The sequence below is a fragment of the Primulina eburnea genome, chromosome 12 (genome assembly GCF_022965805.1).
Source record: "Primulina eburnea isolate SZY01 chromosome 12, ASM2296580v1, whole genome shotgun sequence".
Classification (NCBI taxonomy): domain Eukaryota; kingdom Viridiplantae; phylum Streptophyta; class Magnoliopsida; order Lamiales; family Gesneriaceae; genus Primulina; species Primulina eburnea.
Genome location: NC_133112.1, coordinates 12951971 through 12971666, shown reverse-complemented (window position 1 = coordinate 12971666; position 19696 = coordinate 12951971). Strand labels below are relative to the sequence as shown.

General features: G+C 34.8%; 1 long non-coding RNA gene and 1 other non-coding gene across 2 annotated transcripts; both read left to right on the top strand.

The window, feature by feature from the left end:
- Positions 1–13954, top strand: LOC140807332 (uncharacterized). Its single transcript, XR_012112656.1, has 6 exons — positions 1–297; positions 391–2132; positions 2223–2321; positions 10225–10338; positions 11235–11268; positions 13940–13954. It is a non-coding gene; the product is annotated as an uncharacterized lncRNA (long non-coding RNA).
- Positions 13955–16130: 2176 nt separating this feature from the next.
- TRNAK-UUU (transfer RNA lysine (anticodon UUU)) lies at positions 16131–16203 on the top strand. The gene has a single exon. It is a non-coding gene; the product is annotated as a tRNA-Lys (tRNA).
- Positions 16204–19696: the final 3493 nt, after the last annotated feature.

The following is a 19696-nucleotide window of genomic DNA, read 5'->3' as shown; positions in this document are numbered from 1 at the left end:
ACCCAATCAGCTGCCTTGCAATCATCTATTATCGCCGCCTCGCTATGAAGCTCTCACCAGCAGCCAGCTATTTAGCTCGCTCTTTTTTCTTAGATTTTCGCTTCGTTGATTCTTTTTGGTGAAAATTTCTTTGCATATTCTGTTGCATCGTGCGACGATCTGAGTTTCTATCGTGGATTTGAAACTAATGGTTTTCTACGATTTTATCCGTTTCTCGGACCTTTCTTTCGGTTCCGTTCTTGATTTCGATCGATCATGCTCGAGAGATTTGTGGAGGATTTCGGCTGATCGATGAAGGTAGTTTACGAATCTACTCGTAGTATTCATGGTCTTTGATGAAGGTATTTTATGACTGTTTTGTATTTTGTAATATCTTTTTACCCTATGTAGAGATGATCTATGGCTGAAAATTGATGAAGGTTTATGCCGCAAAGGCCGTATTCGTCAGAATCGTGTGTCTATGACCTCTGGCGAGTTTTCATTTCGGAATTTCTTGATTTTTGATTGTTTGAATCTTACTTTTGCTTTTTGCTATAGTTTACGTCCGTGATCTTATTTTTTTCGTGTTTTGTTTGATCTTAAATCCTTAGGTGATCTTTGTTCGGCGACAAGGTTTTTTACTTCTCTCACCGGATTCAGCTTTTTTCTCCCGTCTCAGAAACAATCGTTGCGTGGAGGATTGATGCAGTGGAATAGCGAATACCATGCGGTTTGAGAAAGTTTTTAACAAATAATTTGTTTAATTGCATGTTATTGCTTCAATAGCATCGTTATGTGATTTGTTGTGAAAGAATGGTGAGGAAATAGTCGTGTAACATGGTGGCTTATGTGTTGCTAGAAAGATGAGGCGATCGCTTGTCCATTTTGACCTTTGCCATGATGGGTGCGCTCGCATGGCAGGTCGCGAATTCAATAAAAAAATGTTTTTTGTTTTGGAGGGGAGATGGTACGGGAAATTGCCCGACTCTTCTCTCTCTCTCTCTCTCTCTCTCTCTGTTCTTGCCATATGCTTTTGTTTCCTTCCATGGTGTTGGTGCGTATCCGGCAATCTATCCCGCAGTTTGGCCTTGAATGGGAGGGAGACTGATTACAACTAATCAAACTCTATTCCAATCCATTCATTACCAAACTGAATCTCAATTTTTGCGAGGAAAGAAGTAAGAAAGCAAACAAGGAATCTATCACCCAAAGTATCAACGAATTCAAAGGTATATATCAGCTTTCCTTCGTATCTTGTTGGATCTATCACCCAAAATGTTCACATCTATTTTTTTTTGTTGCAATTTTAACAAATCAATTTGTCTAATAAATTTATGATAATTGGATTTACAAAAACGAAACTTGGGTGTCTGTATGTTTGACATATTATTATCAAAATTCAGAACAATGAGAGTATTCTTTATGAAGGATATGTTTAACTTATTATCATCAAATTCAGAACAATGAGAGTATTCTTTATGAAGGATGTTGTACGGAGTGGCACTATCTCAGTTCTTGAAAATTTTCTTTGTACGATTTCAGCTGTAAAATTGGAATACGAGGTTTTCTATCTACAGGCATCCTGCTGGGGTAAATGTTAATCATGCAATCCAAACAGTTCTGCTACACTTTCTTCTTGCAGTAATAACAGCAACTGTGTTTGTTGGTCATCGTCCTATGCACAACTAATTTTGTTCTATTAACTAGTCCGTGATTTACATACACATCGGTGTTTACATTATGCTTCTGATGTTTGGCATTGCGTATCATAGTTTATACATTTCGTCATATATTTCCAAGTTCTGCGAATTTTCTTTTGTATATTAGAAGCTATATCAATTAAGCTAATCAATTGAGCCACTGAAACTTTTGTTGCACTCTGAGCTATCAATGGTCAATATGTTGTAATGTAGAATATATTAGAGGAAAGCTTTGTCTTGAAAGTTTCGGAGGCATCTGTCAATTAGATCAGCAATCTTCACTCTGTGGCTTGCCAATTGAAAGGCCATGAATGGCTTTCACGTTTTTGTACTGGTGGAACTGCTGTTACCCGTGCATGTTTATTATGAGATTTTTTTGTTGTGGTGGTTGGAAGATCAATATTTGAATTGCTTCTCTACCAGCTTCATCCATTGAGCAAAGAAAGATATTTGGTGAATATTTGTTTGCTACTTGAAGAATGAACTTGGTTCATCTGTTGAAATTTGTGAAGATATTATCTAGTCTGGTTGCATATGATGCAGAAATTTTTTGTCAAGCGATCCGAGGAAGCGCTAATATTTTTAGGTTATTTTGCGGTGTCTGGTGGACAGCACAGGGCTATCGTAACAAGGTTCTTGGAGGTGAATATGCTTCTTGATGTTTCAGTTTAGGCAAAAACTTATGTGAGACGGTCTCACGTGTATTATTTGTGATACGGATCTCTTATTTGGGTCACCCATAAAAGAGTATTACTTTTTATGCTAAGAGTATTATTTTTTATTGTGAATATGAGTATTGTTGACCCGTCTCACAGATTATGATCCGTGAGACGGTCTCACATGAGACTCACTCATTATATGTTGCCGTGTCCTTTTGTTATTCAATATTCGGAATGATTCCGTTTTTATTAATTTGCGTGAAAATTTACCTGTGTAAAAATGCTATAATTATTATTGAAATTAAATTATATTCTATGATACAATATAAAATAGATTTTATGTTATATATTATATTGTGATAGCCAATTTTTTTCCTTTTTGTGAACTTTTAGTCTGACGGTCCTTTAAAATTTATAAAGGAACGACAAATTTATAAAACTTTTAGATTTTATGTTTTTTGCTATCAGTTAGCTCTTTTTGTGTTTTTTGGTGTTAGCTTTTTATTTTTATCGTGTGAAGATTTTTGACAATTGTTGTGCAAATTTTGAACTTTTTTCCTGCCCTTTCTGCTTTTAAATCATATTTCTGTTTTTTTTTTCGTTTTTTTTTTTATTTTTTTGCATTGATATTTGAGATTGTTTCTTCTAATGTCTAAAAACCATATATGTAAGTCGTATGCATAATTTAATAAGTTAATTAATTTAAATTAATTAAATAATGTAGTTAACATGTTTAATTTATTTTAAATATTTATATATTTATTTTATGGGATTTAATTGTATTTCTTGAGTTGAGTTTTTCATGCCAATATTGAATGTTTGGTCGGGAATAGTAAAAGCAGAGATGATTGATGTGCTGAAATTAAATGTTATTTTTTATTTTAAACCAAAAAATTAGTTAATTTAAATGATTTATAAATTTTAGTATTATAAAGTCAAGTTTGTTGAAAATATAATATTAAAATATGTATGTTGAATGTTGAATGTTGAAAATTAGGTAAAATTAGGTGTTGAATATTGAAAATTAGTGTGTGATGATGTATGTAATGAGGTAATTTATTTTGGAATATTTGTATATGAAACTCTATAAATAGAGCACTCATTTGTGAATGAAATAACAATTGAGTTGAGAGAAAAATATTATAAAGTGTGTAGTTTGATAATTTTGAGAGTTTGAGATTTTTACTTTTTACCATAAATTTTTACTTTTTCACAACACGTTATCAGCACGAAGCTCTAAAAGTCCTGCATACTATTCCAAGCTCCAAACAGAAGAAAAAGGTAACAAAAGTAATAATATTTATTTTACTGTTATTTATTTATTGTGTATTTATTTAATATACAATATAATGTTATTATTAGAAATAATAAAAATAAATTTTTCATAAAACTTGTTATAAATCCTGGGAGGATGTTAAGACGACATCCCACACTCCCGGTAAGGGATACGACAAGTATAAAAGCCTATACGGTTTTTAAACAAAAAGTAATAATATTTATTTTATTGTTATTTATTTATTGTGTATTTATTTAATATACAATATAATTTTATTATTAGAAATAATAAAAATAAATTTTTCATAAACTTGTTATAAATTCTGGGAGGATGTTAAGACGACATCCCACACTCTCGGTAAGGGATACGACAAGTATAAAAGCCTATAAGGTTTTTAAACAAAATAAATTATGACACTCATTATAATATTATGATATGATATACATAATTATTTAAACATGTCTAATATTATATACATCATATTATTACCATAAAATTATACAAATACATAAATTTATTTTTTGTACACCAACGGTCATAAACGGTAACAAACGGCTAGTTTTTGCCCTATAAATATCATCTCACAAACACATTCAATCACTCCAACTTTCTCTTCTTCTCTAAAAATTATTCATCATCAAATTTTTCGAAGAAAAAAGAAGATGGCTTTCTCAAGGATATTTTTAATTATTTTGGTTATCATACTCACGAGTCTTGTATTTATCGGAGAATATCCTCCTCGTACGTTTTCTTTATTTTTACAAATACTTGTACTTGTTGTTTATCCGTTACTTTGTATTGCAATATTTATTAACTAATAAAATGCATCATAATTTTTTTAGTACCACCATGTCAAATTTAACAAAGCTCGAATTTATTGCGCTCGACATCACGGGAAAGAATTATATGCCATGGACTCTAGATGTAGAAATGCATCTTGAGTCATTGGGTCTAAGCGAAACCATTAAAGAAAATGGCATATGCACGTCACAAGAAAAGGCAAGAGCCATGATATTTTTGCGTCGACATCTCGACGATGGATTGAAATGTGAATATCTGACTGAAAAAAATCCCATGGTTTTGTGGAAGGGATTAAAAGAAAGATTTGAACATATAAGGGAAGTTATACTTCCGACCGCCCGGGATGAATGGAACACACTGAGATTCCAAGATTTTAAAAAAGTCAGTGATTACAATTCGGCGATGTATAGAATAATCTCGCAATTAAAATTTTGTGGACATGAGGTCACAGAATCTGAGATGCTTGAAAAAACATTTTCCACATTTCATGCATCAAATATTACTCTACAACAACAATATAGAGTACGTGGATTTGCGAGATATTCTGAGCTCATCGCCTGTCTTCTTGTGGCGGAAAAGAACAACGAGCTATTAATGAGAAATCATCAGTCCCGACCCACTGGATCAACAGCATTTCCAGAAGTAAATGCTGTAAGTAAAAATGAATTTATACCTGGAAACCAAAATCAATTTCAAAGACAAGGTTTTGGTCGAGGTCGAGGTCGAGGTCGAGGTCGTGGACGTGGACGTGGAATTGGTCGTGGTCGTGGACGCGGCCGTGGTTTTGAAAATAATAGAGATAGTTATAACTCATCTCAAAAGAGCGTCCCAAACCATCCACAGAAAAGACATCATGAGAATACAAGTGTTAATGAGAATCACTCAAAAAGATATGAATGTTCTTGTTACAGATGTGGTACTCCAGGACATTGGTCCAAAGTTTGTCGAGCCCCTGAGCACCTTTGTAAACTTTATAAAGAATCATTAAAGGGGAAAGAAAAGGAGACCAACTTCACTGAACGCAGTGACCGTTTGAGTGATTCAACTCATCTTGATGCTGGTGATTTTATGAATGATTTCTCTGGAAATGATCAACATGTTGGTGGGATAGAAATGAACAATTTTGATGCTGCAGATTTTCTCAATGATTTTTCTGAAAATGAACAATATAGTGGTAGAATATAAATGTACAATAATTTGTTTTTCATGTATTCATATAATAATGTTTTATTGTACAATTATGATATGTGTTATATTTATATATGTATTGTCAATAATTTTATTTCATTGCATATTTTTTTGAAGTTCAAATATGGAAAATGCTATGAGCAAAGCTGAAGTTTGCATACCCGATAGTGGTACAACGCACACTATCCTCCGAGATAAAAGATATTTCTTGGAACTAAAACCAACAAAAACAACGGTGAACACAATATCAGGTCCTGTAGACTTGATTAAAGGATGTGGTAAAGCACAATTTTTGTTACCTAATGGTACAAAATTTTTGATCAATGATGCTTTATATTCACCACAATCGAAAAGAAATTTGTTGAGTTTTAATGATATATATTCCCATGGGTATGATACTCAAACAATGAATGAAGGGAATGAGAAATATATGTGTCTTATCACATATAAATCAGGAAAGAAATATGTGATTGAAAAATTACCAATGCTCCCTACTGGATTGCATTATACACATATAAGTCTCATTGAATCAAACATGGTAGTTGATAATTCTTCGATATTAACCAATTGGCATGATCGATTGGGACATCCTGGTTCAACAATGATGCGAAGAATTATAGAAAATACACATGGTCATCCGTTGAAAGACCAGAAGATCTTTCAGAATAATAAGTTTCAATGTAAAACTTGTTCTCTCGGAAAACTTATTATAAGACCATCACCAGGCAAAATCCAAACTGAATCACCAATGTTTCTTGAACGTATTCAGGGTGATATTTGTGGACCAATCCATCCACCATGTGGACCATTCAGATACTTTATGGTATTGATTGATGCCTCCAGCAGATGGTCACATGTATGTTTATTATCAACTCGAAATGTTGCATTTGCAAGATTACTTGCTCAAATAATAAAATTGAGAAATCAATTTCCCGATTATACAATCAAGAAAATTAGACTTGATAATGCTGGTGAATTTACTTCCCAGACTTTCAATGATTATTGTATGTCTATGGGAATCATTGTTGAGCATCCTGTTGCTCATGTACATACACAGAATGGATTGGCTGAATCATTGATTAAACGTCTGCAAATGATTGCTAGACCAATGATTATGAAAACAAAACTCCCTATTTCTATATGGGGACATGCAATTTTACATGCCGCTGCATTAATTGGCATCAGACCAAGTGCATATCATAAATACTCCCCAATACAGCTTGCATTTGGTAAAGAACCAGACATTTCTCATCTGAGAATTTTTGGATGTATGGTGTATGTGCCTATTGCACCACCGCAACGAAAGAAAATGGGACCTCAAAGAAAGGTTGGAATTTATATCGGTTATGATAGTCCATCAATCATTCGATATCTTAAACCTCAGACAGGAGACGTGTTCACAGCACGTTTTGCTGATTGTCATTTTAATGAGGAAATCTTCCCAATGTTAGGGGGAGAACAGAAACATACCGAAAAGGAAATTACGTGGTATGTATCATCATTGTTACATATGGATCCAAGAACAAAACAATGTGAAAAGGATGTACAGCAGATTGTGCACTTGCAAAGAATAGCAAATCAAATACCAGATGCATTTGCAGACACAAAAGGGGTAACTAAATCATATATACATGCTGCAAATGCCCCTGCTCGAATTGAAATTCCAAAGAAACAAATGGAAGATACTCATGATGTCATTAAACGCCTGAAGCGTGGAAGGCCAGTCGGTTCCAAGGATAAAATCCTCGTAAAAGAAAATTCATAGAGAAACACGATGAGAACAAAATAAAGAATGATGTTTCTGAAGAAACACATGATGATCACAAAATAGAGAATGATGTTCCTGAAGAAACACATGATGATGAAAATGTTCTGTCAGAACCACAAACTGACGAGAATCATGAAATCTCTATCAATTACATTAATACTGGAAAAATATGGAACCGAAAAGATATAGAAGAAATTGATGATATATTTTCTTATAATGTGGCAATCGACATCATAAATGATAACGAAGATCATGAACCAAAATCTTTTGGTGAATGTAAAAATCGGCAGGATTGGATAAAATGGAAAGATGCCATCCAGGTTGAATTGGATTCGCTAAATAAACGTAATGTTTTTGGACCTATAGTCCTTACACCTGAAGGTGTAAAACCTGTTGGATACAAATGGGTTTTTATTCGAAAGCGAAATGAGAAAAATGAAATAGTAAGATATAAAGCTCGACTTGTTGCACAAGGTTTTTCTCAAAGGCCTGGAATTGATTATGAAGAAACGTATTCTCCTGTGATGGATGCAATTACGTTTCGGTATTTGATTAGCTTCGCGGTATCTGAAAATTTAGAAATGCATCTTATGGATGTTGTTACAGCTTACTTATATGGATCACTTGATAGTAATATATATATGAAAATCCCTGAAGGATTTAAGATGCCTGAAGCACAAAGTTCAAAACCCAGGGAATGTTATTCTGTGAAATTACAAAGATCATTATATGGGTTAAAGCAATCAGGTCGAATGTGGTATAATCGACTAAGTGATCACTTGATGAAAAAGGGATATGTAAATAATTCAATATGCCCTTGTGTTTTCATTAAGAAAACAACATCCGGATGCGTAATTATTGCTGTATATGTTGATGATTTAAACATCATTGGAACGAATAAGGAAATTCAAGAAGTTGTGTCATACTTGAAGGAAGAATTTGAAATGAAGGATCTTGGAAAAACCAAGTATTGTCTGGGTTTACAAATTGAACAAAAAGAATGTGGAATGTTTGTTCACCAGACAAATTATACAGAAAAGATCCTTAAACGTTTTAATATGGATAAAGCAAATCTTTTAAGTACTCCAATGATTGTTAGATCATTAAACATAGAAAAGGATCCATTCCGTCCATGTGAAGATGATGAAGATATTCTTGGTCCAGAAGTACCATATCTAAGTGTCATCGGTGCCCTTATGTACCTTACAAATTGTACAAGGCCTGATATATCTTTTGCCGTGAATCTGTTGGCAAGATTTAGCTCATATCCAACAAAGAGACACTGGAACGGAATTAAACATATATTCCGTTATCTACGAGGAACGACAGACTTGGGACTTTTGTATTCAAAAGATGCTAATCCAAGTATAATTGGTTATGCCGATGCTGGATACTTATCTGATCCACACAAGGCACGTTCCCAAACTGGATATGTATTTACTCGTGGAGGCACTGCAATATCTTGGCGTTCACAGAAACAAACGCTCGTAACAACTTCATCAAATCATGCCGAGATTATTGCACTACATGAAGCAAGTCGTGAATGTGTGTGGTTAAAATCAATGACCCAACGTATCCAAATTTCATGCGGATTATCATTTGATGAGAAGCCTGTGATACTATATGAAGATAATGCTGCATGTGTTGCTCAAATGAAAGAAGGATACATAAAAAGCGACAGAACTAAACATATTCCTCCTAAGTTCTTCGCATTCACCAAGGAGCTTGAGAAGAATAAATGTATTGATGTTCGTCACATTCGATCAAGTGAAAACTCATCAGATCTCTTCACAAAGGCACTTCCTACGTCAATATTCAGAAAGCACATATATAATATTGGGATGCGCAATCTACGAAATTTGTGAAGAACTGTTCATGTCAACATCAGGGGGAGTTTACGTGACTGCACTCTTTTTTCCTTACTATGGTTTTTATCCCAATGGGTTTTTCCAAGTAAGGTTTTTAACGAGGCAGTATAAAAACACGTAATGAAGACAATCATTATGATCATCATCACAAGGGGGAGTGTTGAAAATATAATATTAAAATATGTATGTTGAATGTTGAATGTTGAAAATTAGGTAAAATTAGGTGTTGAATATTGAAAATTAGTGTGTGATGATGTATGTAATGAGGTAATTTATTTTGGAATATTTGTATATGAAACTCTATAAATAGAGCACTCATTTGTGAATGAAATAACAATTGAGTTGAGAGAAAAATATTATAAAGTGTGTAGTTTGATAATTTTGAGAGTTTGAGATTTTTACTTTTTACCATAAATTTTTACTTTTTCACAACAAAGTTTAAAATTTTAGGTGAATTGAAACATTTTAAAGAATCTTATTAGCAAATTTAAAAATTAAGAGATTTAATTCTTGAGTATAGTGTTTAATGTTTTATTAATTATTTTATGTTTTAATTAAATTGTTATTTTAGCATTTAATTAAAGTTGCAAAGTTTAAAAAAAATGATAAACGCACACACACCCTCAATGCGTGCGCTCGCACACACACAGAAGAAACCTAGGGTTTTTGTCTCCTTAGCTGCTACCACCACTTCTCTTCTCGTACATCCATACTTTTACAAGTTTAGTCAAGGAAAACATTGCGATCGTTCTCCATACATCCTCCACCTTTTTTTGCATCGACATTTGTTTATTTGAGCTTTTATATGTAAAGACTTATTCTAAATCTTTCTTGACGCATCAATCTTGTTATATACTGCTATTTGATGATATTTATGCATGAAAAACATTTTTATATATGAAAGATTTGAATCAAAACATATATTTGTATGTTGAAATTTTTCTGCGCAAATTTTTTCAATAGTTCGTGAGTTTTTGTTGCTTAGGCGTCGTGTGGATCGTCCGAGATGTTATTTATCAGTTTTTGAAGGGTCGGAAGTGGTCTGGTCTCACGAAGAATAGGTGGAGCGCAAGTTGCAGCATCGACTAGATCCAACGAGGTCCACGACATTCTTAAATAAATATAACGTGCAAAAATATTATTTTTGAGTTATGTAAGTTGTCTTGTGACCAAATTATGCATGTACGGGTCTGAAAAACGGAGAACTTGTCCGGGAACCTTTCCAATTTATCTTATGAGTATCTTATGATTGGTAGTGAATATCCAGTCCAAGGGCTATGGTGATCCTTGTCGGTCAAGCGTCGTGGTGTTAGTTTGATCAAACGAATTATGTTATGGTGTCACATTTCAATGAGCATAACTCTATGCAAAATAATTATGTTTATGTTACGTTTATGAAATTATTTATGTAGGGAAGTCACGTCGTATTTATTTATGCCTAAGTTATTTTACGTATTAATTTTGTGTAAATTGCATGGTTTGCTTTAATTATATAGTATTTGGTACTTACAGTATATGCATGTTGAGTCTTTAGACTAATTAGGCTTGATTGATACAGATGACATTGTTGAGAAAGATGAAGGGGATGAACAGTAAGTGAACTCGGGCTTTAGGCTGTACACACCCAATGACCTTGTAGTTTATGAGTGTTAAAATTGATTTAGTACTATGATTTATTTTGTTTACTCATGGATGTGAACAAATTATTTTGTTGGTTCGTTGGAAATATTTTATTAACGTTGATGTGGATGTTTTTTTATTCCTCAAAATAACAGTATTTGAATTGTTTATTTTTTTTTTCAAATTTTATAGGTTTAATTCCTGAAATTTTTGAAAATGATGTGTAGGTTTTTTTTGAGTTTAAAAGTTAAGGGTTCTAAAATTAATTAGATATAAAAATTTTATTTTTTGCATATTTTAAGTAGTATAATAAGTATAGGTCGTTACAATTGGTATCAGAGAAAGGTAATGATAAAAGGTTGTTTCTATTGCCAGTTGCGAGAATCTCAAGAAGTCACGCATCAAATTTGTACTTACAATTTTAAATGCTTGCATGATACTTATTAAATTATTAAATATATGATTACATGAGTAAATGTTTATATGGCATGATTTCATGAAATTGAAGGAGTTCTCCCGAAGATTCGATAATAGGCAGGGGAAAGGAGACCGGAGACGGCTAAGACAAGAATATTTATTTTTCATTAAATATTTTTAAGGCTTCATAATACGATTAAAAATGATTTAAATTTTCTAAAAATGTTAGAGTTCGAATTATTTTACGAGTCAAGCTCGATTTTATCCGGAAAGCCAGTTTTGGGCAAACAAAAGACTTTTAAAATATCAAATGCACTATTTTTGAAAAGTAATTTTCGTAAAATTTTATTATTTAATTAAATAAATGTTATTAGGCCCAATTTAACTAAATTGGGTAGGCCCAATTGCTTCTAAGCTTGCTAGCCCAAAACCAAATCCAATATCATGCAATTAAAATTATAAATAAGAACTAAGGACTTCTTCCACCTCATTATTCAGCCTTTCAGCCTAAAATCACACACTTTTCACACACAAATTTTCAAAAAATAGGAGAAGGAAGAAAAGCTAGGATTCTTCATCGTCCGGTCGTCCAATTTCGTCAACGATTGAATATTCGAGTTTTTAAATGCAGTCATGTTTTATAAACTCTTTTACGTATCATTCAAATCATATTATGCATGTATTAATTGTTTATGCATGAAAATATAGGTTCTTGATTATTTTTACGGTAGAACGATTATTTTCAAAAATACGATGATTTTACGCTTTTATGAAAAACTTTATGAATCCAACGGACACACTACCAACTAGGGATGATTTTTAAATAAAACATGAACAAATTTAAAGGAAAACACATGCTGGAAATCGAGGGGAAGGGTAAGGAGGTGAGTCCTATGGTTTTGAGAATTTTCCTTGTGAACTAGTGTGATTGAGGGCTCGACTAGGATGCATGGGGTGTTGCGGCTCAACTAAGTCTTGAATAGGGTTCGTTTTGGTCGTGGTTAGGTCTTAGGAAGAGTCCTAGCATGGCTAGGACTCGAGGGAAACACTAGGGAAGAGTCCACGAGAGTTGGGACTCTTCCCCATGCGTGATCAAGTGAGGCTCGGGCAAGGGGGCTCGCGGCTCAGTATGGGGCCGGGCTAGGTGGACTAGACAGTGCCTTAGGATGGTCCAATGAGGGTTAGGAAGGGCTGGGCTCGATGGTGGCATGGGTAGAAACCTCCACGCAAATATAGCAACAACAGCCGTAGGTGGTGCGCCCAACTCTTGTTCTGATGGTAGGACTCGCAGCGTGGGTTTAGGGGCTTGGGCTGGGATTGGTTGGGTCTGGACTTGGTCCAAGGTCGGTGAGGGTCAGGTGGGCTCGGTGGTGGCTCGAGTAGGAGAGTCCTAGTTGGCTAAGAGTCCTAGTGAAGGTGGGAAGATCACGCGCAGATTTTGGGACCTGGTTGCAGGGCTCGTGCGTGAGCTAGGGTCAGATTTTATGGGTCCAGGTTGGTCAGGAGGGTACCTAGATGGGTTGGCTAGGGTCAGGCTTGAAGTGGCTCGACCGTGGCTCAGTGGAATCGAGAGATGGTTCGGTGGTCTTGATAATGGGTCAAAAGCGAGAATTAAAGAACAAAGTCTTGAACCATGGTGCACGGGGGTGGTTCATGGCTCATAGGGTAGTTTAGGTAATAAAAAGTCTATGTTTAAAATTTGGGATCAATATATTAAAGTTTGAATTTATTCGAGAATTTAACGCCTCACGAATTGATAATTATAGAATTAAATGAAAAGCCTTGAATTAAGCTGAATATAATAATGAAAAATTAGATTTAAGCTTAAATAATTATTTGAGATAAGTCCATATCATTAAAAGTAAGAAAAAGTTAAAATAGAGAAATTTTATGTCTAGGGCAAAACAATCATTTTACATTTGGGAATTTCGTAAAAGCTTGGCAGCGTCACAAAGGATCATAATGCATGTTAAATGATATTTTATGATTTGAAATGATGATTTTGATGAACATATGATATTTTATTATTTATGGTAAAGTTGTGCAATTTTTACTGTTAAAATGCTATTTTTGGAAAGTTATGATATTTTATGCTTTTCAAAGAAAAGGAAAAAAATATTTTGATGGATGTGAATTGACTGTGACAAATGATATTTGATATGCGGGGAATCCGTTTTAAGAAAGAACGGTGAACTTATAATTTTGTCGAGATGTAGTGAGGGAAAAGACTCCAAAGGGAGCCCATTTGCTGAGAAGGCTCCAGAGGGAGCTCATTTATAGGAAAAGACCCCAGAGGTAGCCCGTCTATGGGAGAAGGCCTCCGAGGGAGCCCGACGATCGTATTTTCATGGTGGAGCCTAGTGCCCGCCCCCATGGGCCATTTTGAGCTGAAGACTGATCAGTCGACCAGAAGATAAAGGATAGTCACTTTTCAAGGATCAAAATTCACCAAAAATGATAAAAGATTGAAAGTTTTACGATAAAATGATTTTTATGATTTATGATTTATTTATGCTTAAAATTATTTTAAATGGTTTATTTATGTTTAAAATCTATTTTAAATAAAATGTGATTTTTAAATGCATGTGAATGTATATGTATTATTTGATACTCATGTTTAGAACGTACTGAGTCATTAGACTCACTAGGTTTGTATGATGCAGGATTTGATGATATTATGGGAGGCGCTGACGATTGAGTGGATCGAGTGCGGCAATACACTCCCGATGGACATTTATTTTCCGCACTAGCTTGTTAGATAAAAAAAATTTAAAAGATTATGTTGACGATTTTTATTAAGGGATCATCAATGGTTAAGGGTACTTCTAGCTGCGGGTTTACAACTCCATGTGATTCATAATAACATTTATTCTTATTCGGGCTTACCCCAATTTGCCACATTCTTTTCATCAACCCCTTGATCAAGAATGTCAGAACTCAAGTCTGATTGCACCAATCAGATCATGGTAAGAGAATTTAGTAGCATAGTCCCATGATCCCCTAAGTATCATTGATAGTTCATGCATTAACCTTAAGTTATGGTAAGCGTACAGTACGGTTCTTTTAACTCATATATCTCGATGGAATATGAAACCATTGATATATCGAAAGTTGCATATGAATTCGATAACGATGTGATATAGCTTTGAGTAATAACAATTACATGATATATGCAACTGAGGAAACACATTTCTAAAATGAACATGTCTTACTCTGGCCATAGTTTCCTTGTACTATAAATTCATCAGATCACAGAGAATATCTTCACCCATAGGCAAACAGTGAATCCTCGATTACAATGCATTTGCTCCTAGATATTTCAAAACTACAACCAACCTTGTCACCTGATGACCTCTCAATGGAGTCGGTAAATGGATCAAAGTGCATGCTAGTACGTATAACCTCTATGTTGTCCCGGGTTAAAGAACTAATGGTGTTCAACCGTAATCGCATACTATTCCACTCGAAAAATGATAAATACTTGGACAGTTTAATGGAAGATTGTTCAGTGAATCATCAAATGACCATCTATTTGTATGAATGGACATCTCCATGCCATTACCAATGAAACTTGACATTTACATAACAAAAGCTAGTCTCAAACTCGAGCGACTTTTGTCTTAATTTTAGGCGTATGATTCAACTGAGAACTTGTTTAGAATATATTATACGCTTCCTAATGAGTTTCATGATCTTACATTGAGAGACAAACCTCATGATACCTATTATATATTCAAAAACTTTATTTATGCAGCTTACATGTGTATATAGATAAAATAAATGTCATAAATAGATAAAACTCTAAAATATTATTAAAATAAAGATCAATTTTACATTAGAGTCAATAAAGTCCAAATCACAAATTGCTCGTTAGACAACTACTCTAACATTGCGAAGGTAACTGAAAAAGTCAGCTAACTTGTGGCAAGATAGGACACTATGATGCACGGGCCAAAGTACTTGAACACAGACTCATCAAATCAGTAACACAAGTTACGAAAGGAAGCTGATCAAACGACAACACTAAGAAGTTCTGGGGAAGAGGACTGCCAAAAACAAAACATTCAGAACACATTAACTCTGATGAGTGAAAAGGATATGAAGGAGATACTAACAAAAGTCAGCTATTCCTTATGCTGAAGAGGCACTGCTCAAGCTAAACATACCTTTCAGCTTTCTTCATGCCGGGGATCCAAGTGACGAAGTTGCGAAGAAGAGGCTCGTATTGGAATGTGGATATGAAGTAATGAATATAAATGCAAGGAGGTATCAAGTAACATATCATCACTACACGAAGTGGGCTATGCCGAAGTCCTTGGATGATTTGGTCAAGATACTGTGCAAAGATTTAGAAATTCTAAAGCTATGTGGTGGGAATCGGGCCAGTGAAACTGATGAAGCATGCTACCTTATGACATGCTCAACAAAGACATCCATAAAGAGGCACCAGATGTGAACAGCGCATGGGATTTTGAATGGAACAAGATGATGTACATGTTCCCTGAAAAGGAAGATGTCATAAAGGATGTGGAGAGGTACATGATGAATGGATTGCTGGATGAGATCCTCTTTGCAACACTTTAGAGTGAACTAGTTTTTTAGTCAGTCTACACATATACAGAAATAAATGTTATCATAAAATATGCAAAAAAAAAAGGATTGAAAATTAAACAAACAACTACTGTATCTATCTTTTCTTTGTGTATTTTGTATGTACCACATAATCGAAGAATACAAAAGAGTTCTGTTTATATGAATGATCGAATTAAACGTGCATTTCTGAAATTTAGATGAATGGATTCCAGAAATTTAAAAATAGATATTAATAATATTAACTTTCTCAGTATTTGCTAAGCCGTCTTAGCTCAGCTGGTAGAGCGCATGGCTTTTAACCATGTGGTCGTGGGTTCGATTCCCACAGACGGCGTTTAAGTACAATTTTTTCAATTTCATTTGATAAAATCTTGATACATATTAACAATATATTTATTTATTTTGTACATTATAAATAAACCGAATATGTGGTTTGAAGTTTGGACCCGATTAAAAATTCATTAATTTAATTAGATAAATATAATTTCAAAAGCACGTAGATTCTAATTTATAAAGATTATATACAAACATTGTTGCCTAGTAAAAGTCAAATAATTTGGTGTATAGATTTAATTTGTCATTCATTCATTCATTATTGACAATATACTTAATTGGGATCTTGCCTAACATCGGATTTACAGAGGGTTGTTTCCATATCCTCTATTATGCTGTTATATTAATATTTTTTGTTTATTTTTATCATGTTTTCCCCATAATTATTTGATGGATTCATAGTTTGTCTGCGTTTTGTGGAAAGATCCTGAGGACAGGGAAGGGGGAGGGGGGCGGAGCAATTCATGAGAGGTTGAATGGTTGTTTTTCTTCTTTCTGTTTTTTTTATATAGACAACCCAGTATGAATTTGATTTCTCTTGAACATCTAAACAAGGATTCCTTTCTGTAATTGTAAGCAATTCATGAGAAGATTGATTAGCAGAACATGTAGTTCGAAGTGAAATGAATTAATATAGTAATTATTGATCAGTAATTTTTTTGTGTTATTACAAAGGCATGTTCCATATTTTTGTTTGTGTCCATGGTTTATTTCCAATTTTCCATTGTTTTATTAATGTATATATGTACAGGTTTCAAAAAAATGATGATAACGTATATGCACAAATTTTGAAACCATTAGCTACGGAGAATGTCCCCCCTTTTCACAGTTTAGCTTTCAATTTTCTTTTCTCATCTAAAACATTATATATTGTTGATGCGATCCAGGTTAAATAGATGAGTCGGGTCAGATACTCCACCGGATCTGCTATCAAGATAATGAGAGAAATATGAGCGAAATGTATCTGAGCCAAAAGCTTCTTTCTCGGACAAATGGGATGACCTGCACTCAAGAAGATAATCAAGTGAATGGGCGCTGAAGAAGTATCCGGCGTGACCACTCCGATGCTTAAGTTAGTGAATAATTCAACAAAGGACCAATGTAACTAAATGATGGTTGTGATATTGGTGTGAATGAAAGGGTTTTTTAACCATCAACGAGCAATGAATGCTAGTGTATTTAATATGTGAATCCATTAAATGCAAAGAGAACTGATATTTATAGTAGGGGAAATGATGATGACCTCGTTTTACGTGCTACCTAATAATTATAGCATTGTAATATCCCCGAAAATTTGAAAGTCCACGTGAACCACATACATGCAAGTTATTAAATTCCCTTTATATTTTATTTATTGTTTTAATGTGTTAAATGCATGTTTATTGCATAAATATGTGTTTTAATTCTTGGTTGGTAAGGTTTCACACATTAAAGCTTTAAATTGCATTTCGCGCTCGAACGAGGAACATAGATCTGTGATATTCAGGAAAATTATTTTAATTACATGATTAACATAAGTTGTTTAAATGTATTTTTTCACGAAATGAGCTTTGTTGGGTATTTTTATCCGTCTGATCATATTTTTAATCGGTACGCAAATTTTATCGAAACGAAGGACTTTTGAGAGTTCGGGCAATCTTTTCAAAAACTAACTTACCAAAACGAAATATTTTTCGGGAGTTTGTTTGGACTTGACGGGCTTATTTTTAAGCTTAGTGGGCTCAAGACCCTTTTTAAACTTTTTAAAATATTATTAGGGACCATTAGCATGTTGTTTACTATTTAATTACTATACTAAACACACCCCTAAACCCAACCCTCACATACCAGCCGCCCACCCCTCCATTCAGCAGCCATTCTCGTGAGTTTTTCAGCAACAAGGTTCAGCAACTTTCGGTCATTGGTAATTCCTTCAAGAAAACTTCTTCCCGCCTCTCCGTTTCACATTCCACGTGCGTATCTTCCAGCTTTTGGTCGTAAAATCATAAAGGCACGCCATGTAACTCCTTTTGCTCATCATTCATGCTGTATTTATTCTGATTTATGTTCTGTGTATGAAGATTTTCGTAATTCTTGCATATTAATCGTTTATGCATTCGGTTGTCCCGAAATCCACATGTTTACACATATAACTCTCGTTTTTTTAAATTGTTGTGTAAAGGGCTGTTGTTTTACGTCACTAAGGAGCTGTACATGTTGAGGGTTAAGGTTCATGGTGCTGTAGTTGAGGCGTGATCGAGTTTGGCCGAGGGACGATCGAAGCTAGGTGCGATTTTTGCATGGGTTATAGATCGGGCAAGAGGGAACGGAACCAGCTGTGAGAGAGGAAATCCAAGCCATGGTGAGGACCCTAAGGGGTCTGAGACGTGGTCCATGATGGCTCAATCGCGGCTGGTCGCAGCTTAGGAGTCGGTTGTGGTGCGTGTGTTAGGGAGAATCGGGTTGTGGGGCTTGTTTCGGGTACCTCACGCGTGGCCGAGCACATGGAGCTGTAGGCATGGCTAAGGTTGGTCCAACCAAGCTTGGTCCTAGTGTACGCTGGTTCGAAGCTGGTTCAGCTTAGAGTGGGCTAGGGTCGAAGGTTAGTGGCTTGGTGAGTTAAGGTTGTAGGTTAAAACGCGCTGGAATTTTCCAGTAGCTCCCAGGCATGATTTCGTAGGTCCTAAGGGGTCTAAAAAGAGAGGTTTAGAGGCTGGTGGTGTTGGTTTTAGTCATGCCAAAATTTGGGAAAGTTTTGGTTAAGTTTCGTGACGATTCGGGTTAAAACCGGGACTCCGATCCAAGTTTTAAAACGGGCTCAAGTTTATGTCTAATAAATATTTTTAAATATGTTTTGGGACATTCTAAGAAGTTTGGTAAGTTTCGTGTCAGTTTTTAGATGTCCAGGAGTAAAACGGTAATGTTGGGTTTCCAGGGGCAAAATAGTCATTTTGCACTCAGGGTGGTATTTTGGTCCTAGCAATGCCCTGAGCACAAATTTACCATGTTTTAAATTTTGGTAAGACCGTTTGGCATGGAGCAATTTCTTTTTGAGCCGGACATGTGAAGAAGTTTTCCTCGCATGATCTCTTGCATGCAGGTATGGAGACTAATACATAATGGGTGTCAGGCATTCTTGGCCTGTATACTCAGCATGTCGAAATCTGATTTACCAGTTGTAAGAGACTTTCCTGATGTTTTCCACAACGACGTCACAGGCCTTCCACCCACAGAGAGAGGTGGAGTTCGCCATTGACCTTGTGTCGGACACTGTGCCAATCTCTAAGGCACTGTATTGTTTGGCTCCAGCAGAGATATTAGAGCTCAAACAGCAAATTCAGGAGCTCATACAATAAAAAAATATAAAAATGTTATATAACTAGGTTACCAATGATTAGATTCGTGTCTGGCTCCAAGAAAGCAAGTCAAGATGTGCAGAATCTATCATTGACGATTAAGAATCTGAGAGCTTGAGCTACTCCAGTGTTGATGATGAAGAACTCAAGTATCTAATG